The sequence below is a fragment of the Parasteatoda tepidariorum genome, chromosome 2 (assembly GCF_982258835.1).
Source record: "Parasteatoda tepidariorum strain Cologne lab strain chromosome 2, Ptep-v5.0, whole genome shotgun sequence".
NCBI lineage: Eukaryota > Metazoa > Arthropoda > Arachnida > Araneae > Theridiidae > Parasteatoda > Parasteatoda tepidariorum.
Window position 1 is genome coordinate 61,378,101 of NC_141756.1, and position 14,551 is coordinate 61,392,651.

The 14,551-nt window shown below is 26.5% G+C and overlaps 1 long non-coding RNA gene across 1 annotated transcript; it reads left to right on the forward strand.

Annotated features, from left to right (window-relative positions):
• Positions 1-1,294: 1,294 nt before the first annotated feature.
• Positions 1,295-13,892, forward strand: LOC139425004 (uncharacterized). The gene is made up of 2 exons (XR_011636156.2): positions 1,295-1,361; positions 13,853-13,892. It is a non-coding gene; the product is annotated as an uncharacterized LOC139425004 (long non-coding RNA).
• The last annotated feature ends 659 nt before the right edge of the window (positions 13,893-14,551 follow it).

Below are 14,551 nucleotides of genomic sequence, written 5' to 3' on the forward strand. Positions count from 1 at the left end.
GGCGCCACGTTGCCTACCCCTGGTTTAAGCAATGAAGTGGTTTAAAGTTAAGGCCCTTTAATATGAATTATAATTTTCTCGCTTTTCGCAATGTCTTCAGTACTAATGCCGCGGATCGAAAAATTTTCCACATAATTATAAAACTTGGTTTTCTCTGTAAAAAATTGTTCTTTTTTTTTAAAATTATTTATAATTTTTTAACATTTAATTTACTTATGGACTGAAATTGAAGTATGTTAAATTTAGTTTTTAAATTTTTCCAAATCTATAACCTATTATAAAATTACAAAATAAAGCATTCCTGCAACAGTCCGTTGCGTGGGCCAGGGGTTTCATGGAGGTTAAGGCTCAACAAATTCATGGATCACTGATCACTATGGCAATGTGGTCAGCATTGCTCACAGGTCACCTTTACTTCACGGAGAACCTGATACTCATCGACCTCCAGATGGGTGAACCTTTAACCACCGCTGATTATCGAACCCCAGTCCTTTACAATGATAGTTCAATGTCTAAACCACTGAGCCATTGCGGCTCAGAACCTATAGTGGAAGAATAGTTTGTTTCAATTAAAGTTTAAAACTGAAAACTACTGCGAAATTAATTAATAACGACTGTAGATGTTTTATTTGAAAACTTCTAATAACTATTGACTTGAAATACCGATTATAGATTATATACCAATCTATAACGAATATTTTATTTCGCAACGACTAACGACTCTAAGGAAGGATTATGGAAATTTCATGGAAGTTTAAATTTGAATGTTAGAAAACGATTATTTTGAATCTTCTACTCATTGAATTATTTTATAAGAAAGCAGTTTTCTTTTTTTACTCACTTTAAAGTTTCATTTGTGAACAAAATGATATGTTCTAATTTATTTTAATTTGTGCTAATTTTAACATATTTGCAATAAGAAATACGTTAAAATATAACTGATAATAGCCAGAAGTTATTTTATTTTCATTCCTGGAAACAATAGTTTAAATGAAAATACTTTTTTATTCCTGAGGAACCGGGTTAATCTCAGGTATTCTGGAAGTTCAAAAGAAGTTTTTTCAGTCGAAGTTCATAAAATATCTTGGAACCGAAGGGCGACTTTATTTCCAACTTGCCGCGGAAAGAAAATATTTAACCTCATGTTTTTCTTTTAGCTAAGAATATCGGAGAGCAAGACGTTAAGGGGAAACTTCAACCGATTGGAGGATACATTCGGCCTATGCCCAATCAGGAGTTAGGAAAATGATCCCAGCGTAAGCCTTCTCTAAAGTTATGTTTTCCTAAGAGTTTCTTCGGTGTGGAACAAGTGCTCTGAAACCATCCTCACTCCTTGAGGTTTCTTCTAATTCTTTTAGCAGGTAATTATACGTTTCTTACTTCTGTTTTAATAAGTTATTCAGTTATAAGATTATTTTAATTGTAAAACAAATACTTAAATTTAAAATATATCATGTATTTGATACTTTTTTTCCGATTATAATGCTTATACGTAGTTTTATTTTGCTTCTTTTACTACAAGTCTTGATAATAATTTAAAAAATTTAAAGCATTGCAGTTTCAGCAATAAAAGCTGTGAAACATTTTCAAATACCTATTTTATTAGATTTTGTGAAATAAAATTTTTACATAGTAACTTTACGTTAGTATAATATACAAATGTATGATTTTTATGTTTTTGTGCTGTTTTTATGTGTATTACTATTTTACTTTACAAAAAACTTTAAAAACTTATTAAATTACAAAATAAAGCTTATAGAATAACATGCAAGCAGTTAAAAAAATTATTATGTTTTATTTAATAAAATTTTTTTCTATCATCAAAGTTTCGTTTCTAACTTTATTTGCATTGAAACAGCTTAAATAATGAAATTAAAATATATTTGTGAAATTAAATTGCTTTTTAAGAATTATGCAGCTTAACAAGTTGTTATTCAAATGATTAAAAATAAGTAATCAAACGACAGTTTTGAGGACATATATATATATATATATATATATATATATATATATATATATATTTATATATATATATATATATATATATATATATATATATATATATATATATATATATATATATATATAATTGTATCAGCTCATATGCCATACTATCCAAAATTTTTGCAAAGGTAAGTGAATTGGAATTTAACAATCATAGAAACTTTGTATTTGTTCAAAGTTAAATTTATGAGTTTAAAATTAGTTTTACCATAACCATATCTTTTAAATTTTATTACGAACTTCAGAAACGCGTATTATTTCTACTAAAAAAATCACTAATATTTTTGGTATGCATAATTTTTTGGTATAAAATATAGTCGAGAACCAGTCTTGTTTTTCTTTAAGCTCATATATTTGTACTGTGAGTGAAAAAAACTGCATGTACTATAATTTTACTTGCAACACTGAATGCTTTGATTATTCTTGAAGTGAAAATTGAACAGATATTTATTTGTTTATTTTTTTGACTGCGGATGCTCATATTAAGCAGCATCGTGTAAAAATTATGACCATTTTGTATTTGTCAGGTCCCTTCTCAAATGCTAATGCAAGAAAATGTATGTAAATAAATGGAACTCAATTTTTTATCCAGTTCAATTTTTTAAATAGCTTTGACTAAGTATATGAATAATTTATAAATAAATATTTTATTTTGTTTTGTACACAGAGACCTTCTGTTGCCTTTAGCTCTTACAAGCGTTACGCTGAATTAAAATTTTTTTATGCTTTTTAAATTTTCAAATATGTGTATAATTTAATGGAATGTCTTTATCTATTTAGTTTAGATGTTTTAATTTCAACATTTTTAATTAATGATTTTTTTTTTCAAAAATTGTACACTCAGTATCTACGTTTACTGTCAGTATTTATCTTATGACTTCAAAAGGGTTTTCGTATAAACATATACTTATGATTATTAAAATATTTTTTATTTTTAAATAAAGCAAAGAAAAGTTTTTAAATTCATCTCATATAAAATTGCTTACCTTTTTAAAATGACAGATATAAATTTCAATTTTTATAAATTTTAACAAAAATTACCAAAATTCAGTCCATGAGTCAGTGATTACTTCCATTCGCTGCTATAATCATTTGACGATTTTTTGATAGACCTTCAAGAGAGAAATAACATTTCCTTATTCACAAGCAAAAATAAGCACAAAGTTTGAATTTGATACTTTTATAAATATACATCTAGAGCATCTAAATCAATATTCGTGATAACAAAAATCATAATTTCTTATCTAATGATTAATAAATAAGGAACTCGAGATATAGATTGACCGTCACGAGAATAACTCTTTTAAGGAGCTTTACTTGGAAATGAGAAAAAAATTGGTAGCAAAACTGTTTGACGCTTGTTAGCGGAAGTAGAAAAAATCCGCGACTTCCATATTAATCAACTCATGTTATAACTGTTTTAAATCATTATTTTTAATACTATCGAAAACATACACGAAAAGTAATGATTTTTACTAGTACAGTTTTTTCCTATTTCGGTTTTATTCTCCCCGCGGAAGTTTTTCTCGTGACGCTGACTTAACAGTACTTAAGTATTAAATGAAACTGATCAGTTATTGCGACTCTTTTAACGCAATTCGTTGTCAAAAACCTTGTGAAGTATATAGAAAAATAAACCGTAAAGGAAATCCAAACTCGCTTATATATGTATAGTCTAAAATTCAAGGACCTCATACTGTTTTGGATTTATGAATTATCTGTTACTTTTATTCGTTAAGAATTATTTATTACTTTTAATGGAATTATCTGTTTTTTATTTCACGATTTCGTTAATATTTTTTTTAATTTTTGGAACTTTAATTCGAATTTGATAGACAGATTAATTATTTTAAAATTTTTACAGCAAAATAAATTTAATTTTCCGTTTTTTTTATCTTTTTATTTAAGGAAATGATTCATTGAAAAAAATATCCTAAATTCATAAAGTAATGTGAATCTACAAAAAAGTACCTAGAAAATTCGTGAAAATGTTACGACCATGGATTCTGATATTCAATTAATGATAATAATAATTATTATGAATATTATTATTAATAATAAGTATAATAAGTATTTTTACTTTCTTTCTTCAAATAAATTAAACAAGTATTTATTTAGTTTTTAACTTATTTATGAAAAAAAAAGCTAAAAACGTTGCTTTTTTGGAATAAATATCATAAACGTGAAAGTTTCTCTTAGGCATTGTGCGTCACCTAATGGTTTGATTGGATTGTTCAAGGGTTTGTACGGAAAAGGTTCCGAGGTCAATCATGGAACTGACTTGGTTAGATTAGTAGTGGATGCAATAATGGTGGCTAAGCATTTGTGTCAGGTTAAAGTTAGGAAAAGGGGTTAATATTTTTGACGTTGATTATCTTTTTTTGACAGACATTACACAGTTATTCACATTTGATATTTTCTTACTCAAGAAGAGCTAAATCCAAACAATTCTCCAGAAAGTTCTTACGACTTTCAAACGACATGGTCGGTAGTATCAGTCTCTATCTCAAGTCTTTTCTAATATCACCTCACATTTATGGAATAACAGAATAAAACGACGGAACATCATTTGTGCTTACCGTCTATGTACGTAAAACTGTTTAGGATGTAATGTTGCATAACATAAAAATTGGAATCTGCCATACTACGCAAAACGTAAACGATAATATGAGCAAAGAGTACTGTGAACTGATAACGCAAACAAAACAGAAAAAAAAGAGGGCAGGCTCTGAAGCCAGTTCGGATTCATGAGACTTGGACTTACCTGAATTAAAATCAGCTCCCTGAGGGGCCTATATACATCGGATACATCTGTCAGCTGTACCGAATCTGATTACGCCACCTTCACTCTCATATCTACTATACTAAACATGACTTAAATAAAACAGTAAGGAAGTTTTCTGATTAAACTACGGTTGCAAAATTTATAGGAACTTTTTTTTTGTTGATTTTATAATAAGGACATTATTCTGTTGTATTTTTCGGTGAAAAATTGACACTTTACTATATTCAAAGGCATTAAGTAATCGAAATAAGTTTATGGTTCGGAATATTTATTATAATATTTATAGTAATGTTGGAAAAGAACTAAAATCTCTTTGGTATACAGACTAATGGATGATCAGAATTGATAAGACATTATAAATGTGTTTAGCAATTTAGGAGCACAAACTCAAAACAACTATTCTTTACTTTTAATATCCAGTTTCTGAACTGCTTTGGTAAATGTGTTCTGTGGCTGAGCACTGTTGAAAATTAACAGAGGGGAAATTGGGAAGCCTCGGGATAAAAAAAGAGGAATTGTGCTTTGATGCGAATTGATGCGCTATAAGGGACCACAACGAGCTCCTCATTGTAACCCAGAGACTACTGCAAGCTCAACTGAATAAATTTCGCTGAACATTGAAATTTGTAGCAGATGATAAATGGTGAAAGTAACTATGTATACAGATGTGTAGAGATAAAAAAAAGTAGATTTTTTTCGGTAAAAAATGTATTGGGCAATTTTTGATTGCCTGCATTTTGAATTTTGATGACTCATGGTTTGGCTCTATTTATAGATAAAATAAAAAAAAGCTAAAAAAACAATTATATATAAATTATTCGTTAACTTTTGTAATAAATGTGGTTAAAACTATAAATCAAAAAACATTTTTGAATTTACGGGTTATGCAAGAGTTGAATGTTGCCTTTATAATGGAACATGTGTATGGCAATATTACCGACATTGGATATTCATTCTTGGACAAAAAGTTGTATCTTCAATGCTTAAATCGTGCTTTTTGCTGTTGATAAGTGTAGCAGAAAATGGTAAATGTAATATTATGGCTATGGAAAAGAATCAATTTTCAGATACATTATCTCGTTGCTTTCCATTTATCATTCGGTTTCATAGTTTCTACCATTCGGTTACCATACATTTACGCGTGTTTAAACATGTCAAGCTAAAGTTTCAGATCAAAATATTAAAAAATAATGCAGTAAGGTAGGTTTAAAGGAATATCTCTGTTCGAGAGTTGGTGTTTCAAAAAAAGTTGAGTTCAGAAAAACTTTGGGATTTCTTTACAAATTTTGAATGGATATTTAATTTGATAGCCTAATGTCATTTCTGTGAAAAAACTTTATTCAATATTTTCTTTGAAGATATATGTGTGAAATCATATAAACTGAAGTCAAATGTAGCAATTTACTGCTTACTAAGTGCCTGACTCTAGTTTCTATAAGGTTTTAGTGTCAGCTGATTGTTACGTATCTAGTCACAAAGTTGTAGACTAAATCTCAATTATTTTAATTTGCATTCACCTTATTCCTAACACTAGTTCTCTACATAATTATCAGATAGCAGTACAATAAGAGACATTTATAACCTTTCTTTGGATGATATGAATGCATAGATTTATACTAATCTGAGCTATGATGAGTCTGCTATGACGTCCTGTTATGACGTCATAGGACTGCAAGACTACTGGTCTGATTTTTTTAGGATACTGGGTGAATATTTATTATGGCGTTTCATTAAGCTACCACTTTTGGCAATTTTTAGTAGTGTCTTTATTAGAGAGTTTGGATATTTTAATTTCGAATGTTATGATACTTGTGGGTATATGATGATCAAAAGATAGAGGCGATCGATTCACTTGACTGTCAATTTCTTGTTTATAAGGCGCACCCATGCTTGCAGATTGTACTTAGTGTGCATTACTTCAAGTTTTTGAATGATAAGGCAAAACCGCTTACTACAAAAATTGTACATGAGAAGTGAAAGAAGAAGACTTTTTATTTCATTGGATTTAAAATTACTTAAACCTAATTAGGTTATACGCTAAGTGAATACTTCAGCTCGTACCCTCCAACTGCTGTTAGTATAAATCAAACCAATATGCCACAGTGATTCCAAGAACATTTTCCAACTCAGTGTTTGCTATCCCATTCGAATTATACCTATCTAAAATATACACGATTTTAATTATGACGTTTGAATTAATATTATTGTTTTACTGTTTTTAAATTAAGAAAAATTTGTACGCAAAGGAATTGAAGTGCTGGATTAAGCATTGAAAAATTAATAATCAAGAGTTTAATAGCAAGTAGGATTAAATAGAATATTTATATGGGTGATAAGTTATGATAAGAACAATTTAAGCTTGACTGAAAGCTGCAATTGCATTGTGGCAGTTCAAGATTTAGTTAGTAATTAAAAGGCCAATTTTTATATACATTGAGACTTATTGTGAAGCCATTGATAATCACAAATAAAATTTTTTTTTGCATATTTTTAGAAATTCATGTTTTTGATTTGATTAAATCGAGAATCATCATTATAATCAGAATTTACAAACTCAGGAGGGTGTTAAAACTTATGATAAGAAAAATTATTTTTCGGTTTTATGTTTTTAAGTCAATATGAAATTTGAATATTTTCAGTTTCAAATTATGCATGGATAAACGTATCAGTCTGTGCACCAAATAAAAAAAGAAACGCCAGATAATTTGAGAATCATTCAGTACAGGAGTTGAGTACATTTGAATAACTCATTTTTATTATCCATCGAATTGTGTAATGTTTGCACAAGGTAAAGAAAATATGATTAGGTAAAAAATCTTGAAAGAAGAATTTGTTTTAAAATATGTCATAACAAAGAAATATATTTTTTATACTTATATTTATGAATTTTTTTTATCACATTTATTAGGTAAAAAATATTTCTAAATTTATTATGAAAATTTTTTCGTTCAAAGTTTTGATGAATACATTTTTAAAGTCTTTAAAATATAGATCATGGGAATGAAATATTAATTTATTGAACAGCAGTTTTCCGTTCATTAATATAAACAGTTGAAATATGTTATGCAAAAAAAAATAAAGAAAAGTAAGATACTACGGAACTAAGAGCAAAGTTTGTTTCAATCGATTTCATTAAGCTATTATAGATTAGAAAACTTTTAAGGATACACTGTTCATCTTTTAATTAATAACGCATCATTAAAAGTTATCTAATCATTAATAGCTTAATGAAATCCATAATTTTGTTTTAATGGTAAAGATACGGCCTTATACAAGGGAACAAAAGCAACTTATAAGCATCATTAATGCTGTATAAATGACCTCTTGAGAGTTATGAGGCCATGATGACAGAGTCTTTGGAAATTTTGACATGAACAGGAATGAGGAGGGATAGGATGTGATAGGAATGAAAATTAATAGGATATTAGTGATGAAGTATCCTATTTCTGGTAGCGAAGAAATTTCTCGAAGCACTTTTTTAAAATTGTTTAGGTTTAATCTGTTAATTTTTGGATTATCAGAAATACATAAACTTAGTAAAATTTCAATACTTAAAAACCTAAATGTAAATAATTTACACGCTGCTTTACGCCACCGATGTTAAATATCTAAATGCAGTGGTTTTATGTGAATACTGCTTTCAAGTATACATATTTTGTTGGATATCATTATTTAATGATTTATATTATTTTAAGTGTGTAATTTTAGGTTGAGTAAAAATTTTTTTACGTGCTGAAAGTATGATAAAAAAATGCACCAGATTTTATCTTAAAATGATAAAATGCGAGTAAATTCTTTCCCTTTTCTATTAAAAATTGTTTCCAGCAAAGAAATAAACTGTGAAGTGAAAACAGTTAGTTAGTAAAGCTTTTACTAATTAAAAAACTTATTTAGTATTTAATGTACAATTCAAACAAAATTATACATTTCAAAAATTTACAAATTTTACATTTCAAAATCTTACAATTTGTACAAATTAAAAATGTACAATTCAAAAATCTGCTACTTCAAATTTTAGCTTTTTATAACTAATTTTTGTGTAAATTAAATATGCTTTAAACTTACTTTGACTGAAGATTTATAGTTACATAATTTACAAAGTTTTTTTAACCCATTGCTGAATTTTGATACAATCTAATAAAAGTTAAAAAGTTAAAATAGAGTTTTAAAATACATTGTGTTACTTGAGGTTATGAACATAGTTTATTTTATTAAGTAACTAAATTAACGTTTTCGATATCAGTACTAATTTCAATCTTGTTTTGTTATCAGTTCCTAAAGCAATTAAAATTACAATTTTATCAATTTTTATCATAGTTAAATTTTATTTTCTATTTACCAAAACATAATACTGGTTTTAAAGAAAAATATATCACACCAATTGAAATGATTTTCTCCTACGGTAAATAACTTGTGATAATTTTTTTTTACTAATTGCAATATTTTATTTTTAGCTGAATGCATGTTCTTATTGTTTTCATTCTCAAAAATTTCTTATCGTTTTCATTCTCAAAAATTTCTTATCATTTTCAAAATTCATAAACTTACATTTTCTAAAAATAGCATAGTAAGACAACTCAGAGAAAAATTCATGATAAAATTACCGTACATTGCTCACCATGGTAATGACATTTCCGGTGAAAAAAATCCCATAATTCTGGTAATAAGAACCTAAATATACAGTATTTAAACCATTCATTTGGCTATTTTCTGTTCATATGGAGCGGTTAACATAAAATTCTGACTTTCAAAATTATAGTTCTTATTATCATGCATTTAGAAAAAAAATTTACAAAACTAAAATGTAAATTTAACATAATAAATGTTTTTTTATGCCATTCTCTAAAATATAATGATAAATTTACCAAATTTTTTCAGAGATTATCTTTCCATATTTCGTTATTAATTTTACCAAAATCATTATCAAAGCATTTCGGTAAAAATTACCGAGCTTCTTGATGCTCCCATAGGATTAGATACACTGTTAATTTTATCATATTCTAGTAATTTTAGCTATATTTTTTTATCTGTGGAAATATATTTTTCCATTATAGACAGATTTATTTGTAAAAATATTGGCATACTATGTTATGAAGTTATATTTATACGTAATTGCTCGTTAAAGTTATTCCGTGTAAGGTTAATATTAATACCTATAGAAACTGTTTATAAAATGCATAAAAATGTTCAAAAACATAAAAAAATTGTAAACTGTCATTCCATAAATAATCTGGAAAGAGTAGTATTTACACTTAAAAAAAAAAGGAAAAAAAAACAGATATAAGTATCCAAAAGCGTATTAAATTGAATAAGTAAAACAAAAAAATTCTTGCCACAAAAATAAAGCTCACATCTAGATTTACTAACACAAAATTACATTTAATTAATAAAAAAATGAGGAGTGAGGAAAACTTCGGGATGATTTTAGGATGAAAATAAATTAGATAGAATTCTTGAAAAAATTATCTGGCATTGCTTAATTTTTTTTTCTTAAATAAAATTAAAGCCTGTTTTGAAAAGTTTGGTGGCCTGTCTTATTTGGAAAGTCATTACCCGCATCGATTATCTCTTCAACGATGCTCTTATTTTGAGGGGGTGCAAAAAAACCTTCGACGATCTTCCGTTCTCTCTCTCCCAATGCAGCCTTATTTAGCAAAGAGAAAAAGAACAACACTGGATCCCTAGTCCTATTTATAAACTTGCTGCTCCCTTCTATTTTCTCAACTTCTACTGAAAGTATTCTGAGAAATGGATTTTAGGTTAACTTCTGGAATGAAAAAAAAAAGAGTGTTGATGATTTGTCGCATTGTTTCTAGAGCAACGCTTGCAAATGTATGAATGCATTGTAAGATAAAAATTAAACAGAAGATTGAATTATGCAAAGTGAAAAATAAGTTTACTGAAGTAAATGTATATTAATAAAATTATTTAGAGGAGAAATGGATTTTAGATTAACCTCTGGAGTGTAAAAGAAAAGAAAGAAAATTGAGGATTTTTCGCATCGTTTCTAGAGCAACGTTTGCAAATGTATGAATGCGTTGTAAGAAAAAAAAAAGAAATATTTCTTTTCAAAATTGTACTTAAGATTGAGCTGTAAAAACAACAAGTAAATTTATTTTAGAACGCTAATATTAATAAATTTATTCAGAGGAGAAATCGATTTATGGTTCACTTCCAGAATGAAAAAAAAAGAATGTTGATGATTTGTCGCATTTTTTCTAGAGCAGCGTTTGCAAATGTATGAATGCATTTTTTAAAAAAACATGCGACAAGTAAAAATAAATTCATTCATATATATTCGAAATACAAGCATATTTAAACAAATTTAAGTTATATAATGCATTCAAGACTGTATTTTTTTCAAAGATATTATGGTAAAGATATTTTCGACAAATTTTTAAATATATTTAAATAAATTAAAAATTGAATTCTACAAATGTATGTTATTAATAAAATCTGCAACGGAATGAATGCATTTTTCTCATTTTGTATTGGAAAAATAAATAATTGTATTCAAGTACAGTTTGGCTAAAATGCTTATAAATCATTACAAAAATATCATTATAAATACAAATGAATATAAGTAATTGAATGCAAAATTTTGAAAAGCAAAACATTCATAAATGCATATTGAGAAAAATTAAATAAAAATTCTTTTTATTTAATTTTTCTCAATATGCATCAAAACATCGACAGCAGTCAAAGGCTATCTTCAGGGACATTCTCCACCCGACCCTGTAATATAAATATTAGTACAAATAAATATCGTTTTAAAAAAATGTAATGAACTATTGAATTTTAACTTTGGATGCAAACCTAAGAATGAAGGTTTGTTACATATCTTTTAAAAATTTACTATAAAGAAAACTGTTGAAAAATTAACTTTTTTCTTCCTAAAATCAGTACAAATTTACATAATATTTGTTGTTGTTGTTTCTAATGTCCCTTGCCAATACTGCTTGGGGAAACAAAGCGAATTATAAAGAGGAGGGTGCATTTCCTGTTTTTCAGTGGTGCCATCTATGGGCTAAGAATACGATGTCATTCAAACACACGTCACAGCCCGTTTATAGGTCACCATTGGACACGGAGAGTCTACGGCAGGCGAGGATCAAACCCATGAACTCTAGGACATAGGGGCCCAACTCCCAACCAACCTATCCGGGCCACTACAAAATACTTAAAAATATAAATTTAAAAGTTCATTTAAAAAGTGCTAATAAATTCAAAAGAATTAGAAATATATTTTAACAAATTGAAAACACAAAAAAATATTGAAAACTGTAAGTATTCAAAGGAATTAATGCTGATTTTAACGAGTAGATCTTTTGAATTATTTTTAAGTAAATTAAAATCTACAAATCCATTTAATAAAATCAATTCAAAAAGAAAAATAAATTTATATGCTCTGATTAATAGAGAATAAGCCAAATATATAATTAAAACAAATAAATTTTTAATTTGTTTTTAAACTTAACACGACGTAACAAATTTTTAAAATATTACATTTTTTTAGGATTATGAATTCATTTTTTTTAGCAATATTAAAATCAATAAATATTTTTTAAATTTTAATTTTCTATTCTTTGCTTTATAAGTACTTAATAATATTTGATTGTATGATATCTCATTATAACTATTTTTGCTGGAACAAGAAGTGTCAAAGTTTAAATAATAATAATTTAATTATAAATTTAATCTGAATATAAATATTCTAATATCATAAACAATTCGAAAAACATATGAAGCAAATTATTCAATGAATAGCGTATTTTTTGAATAATTGTTGATTATTTAATTTTTCAGTTCGTAGTCTAGGATTATGTTTTTTTATTTTTTAATTTTACTATAGCTCCTCAGTTTCAAATTTACTGTTCTAATGAAATAAATAAGTCAAGAAAATTTTAAATCAACTAAAAATGCAAGTCATAAAAATACTAGAAGCTAATTTTAATATATTTCTGGCAATAAATCAGAATAAAATGGAAATTACTTTTAATATTTAAGCCATCTTAAAGCTTTAAACCATTTTTAAGTTGGCCAAAAATAAGTTTTGCTACACATTTGAATTCTTAGTACTTAAATCTGAGTATTAAAAGGCTTTATATTACTCTTTTTATTCTTTTATAATTCAAAAAATTTTAGTTTTCAAAACCTTCTGTTCAATCAGAGGTGGGTAGAAAACTGCTAGACGCATCAGTTAAAAAAATGCCAGATTTACCAGACTTATACAGTATGAAAAAAATGAATCTAGCATAAGACACAAGCAAAAGATTTCAAATATCTTTTTTGATCTAAAGATGTCTGCTGTTTTACATTTCATAAGCCGTTTTGCGCCAAATTCATTTAAGAAAGTTTAGGAAACTTGCCAAATCAATTTTTACGCTTCGTTTCTAAAGTAAAAGAAGACCTGGGAAAATAGTTATTACTTCAATTTACGGAAAAAAAGCATGATTTATAATCTTTTTGCTTTTGGTAGAAACTAAAAGTTCCAGTACAATACATATTTAGAATTTTTTTATTATTTGGTTAATTCATTTTTAATGATACTCGTGCATTTATACTTATATAAACATTTTAAAATTTAATAAATTGTATTAAAATTACTTTCTTGAATAAATAATTTTTCATCTTGACCATCATTACCATTCTTGTAGAATTTTGAATTTAAAGCAGAGCTTTAAATTAAAAATATTTTTAAATGATTTAATAAATTTTACTAAAAAATTTGAAGTTGAATATCAACTTTAATATTCCCAGATATAAAAAACGAACAATGAAGGATCATGAATGAGCATACTTTTCATCGAATAATTGGATATTTTCTCTTGTTTTGAGCATCAATTAGAATTAGTCTAATCGCTTACTTAAGATAATAATCAATCATAATTATTGGTTTATTAATAGCAGCATTTGATTTTTCGAATTAGTATTCATAATAAAAATATAATGGTACTAACTAATCCTTTGTGCTGTTTTAAAATTTTTGTATTTAGCTATTATGTTATTGTATTATTTATTAATTTTTTATACAAAAATAAAAATTTTACTGTTTTCTTTTAGGTCCCACCCAGTTTGGGCCCTTCAATCATAAAACATGGCAGAGTGAGTAGAAAATTCTGGTTTTTAGCTACTAAAAATAAAATTTAGTATATTAAAGTATTTTATAGAGTTTATTTATGCAATATTATTATGTATTTATTCATTATTTCGATATACATGAAACCTGCTGAGTCATTGAAAGTTCTGGGAATGATTTTTAAAATGAAGTACTTGCACGTTAAAGACCTTCTAACACATTACGTCAAAAATTGTCTTTCATCCAAAAAATATCATGTATATATATATATATATATATATATATATATATATATATATATATATATATATATATATATATATATATATATATATATATATAAGTTAAAAAATTGAGAAAATATGGAAAAAAATAAAAAATAATGACAAAAGAAGAAAATTATTAACAATAATTTTTTAAAAGTATTTAAAAAAACATAACTTTTAACACCTTAAAAAAGAAAGAAAAAAAAATTAATTAAAATTTGGAAAACAAAACTAAGAAAAGATATAATCTCTTCATCAGCTCACACGATTATATCCGCAAAAGGAGTGCTTTCTAATATTGTATTAATATAGCCAAAGCAAAATATATCAATACAACAGTGTGAGGAGCACTCAAAAATTTTTTAAAACGAAATTGGAACACATTAAGTAAAAAATATGTACGGAAAAACAAACAAA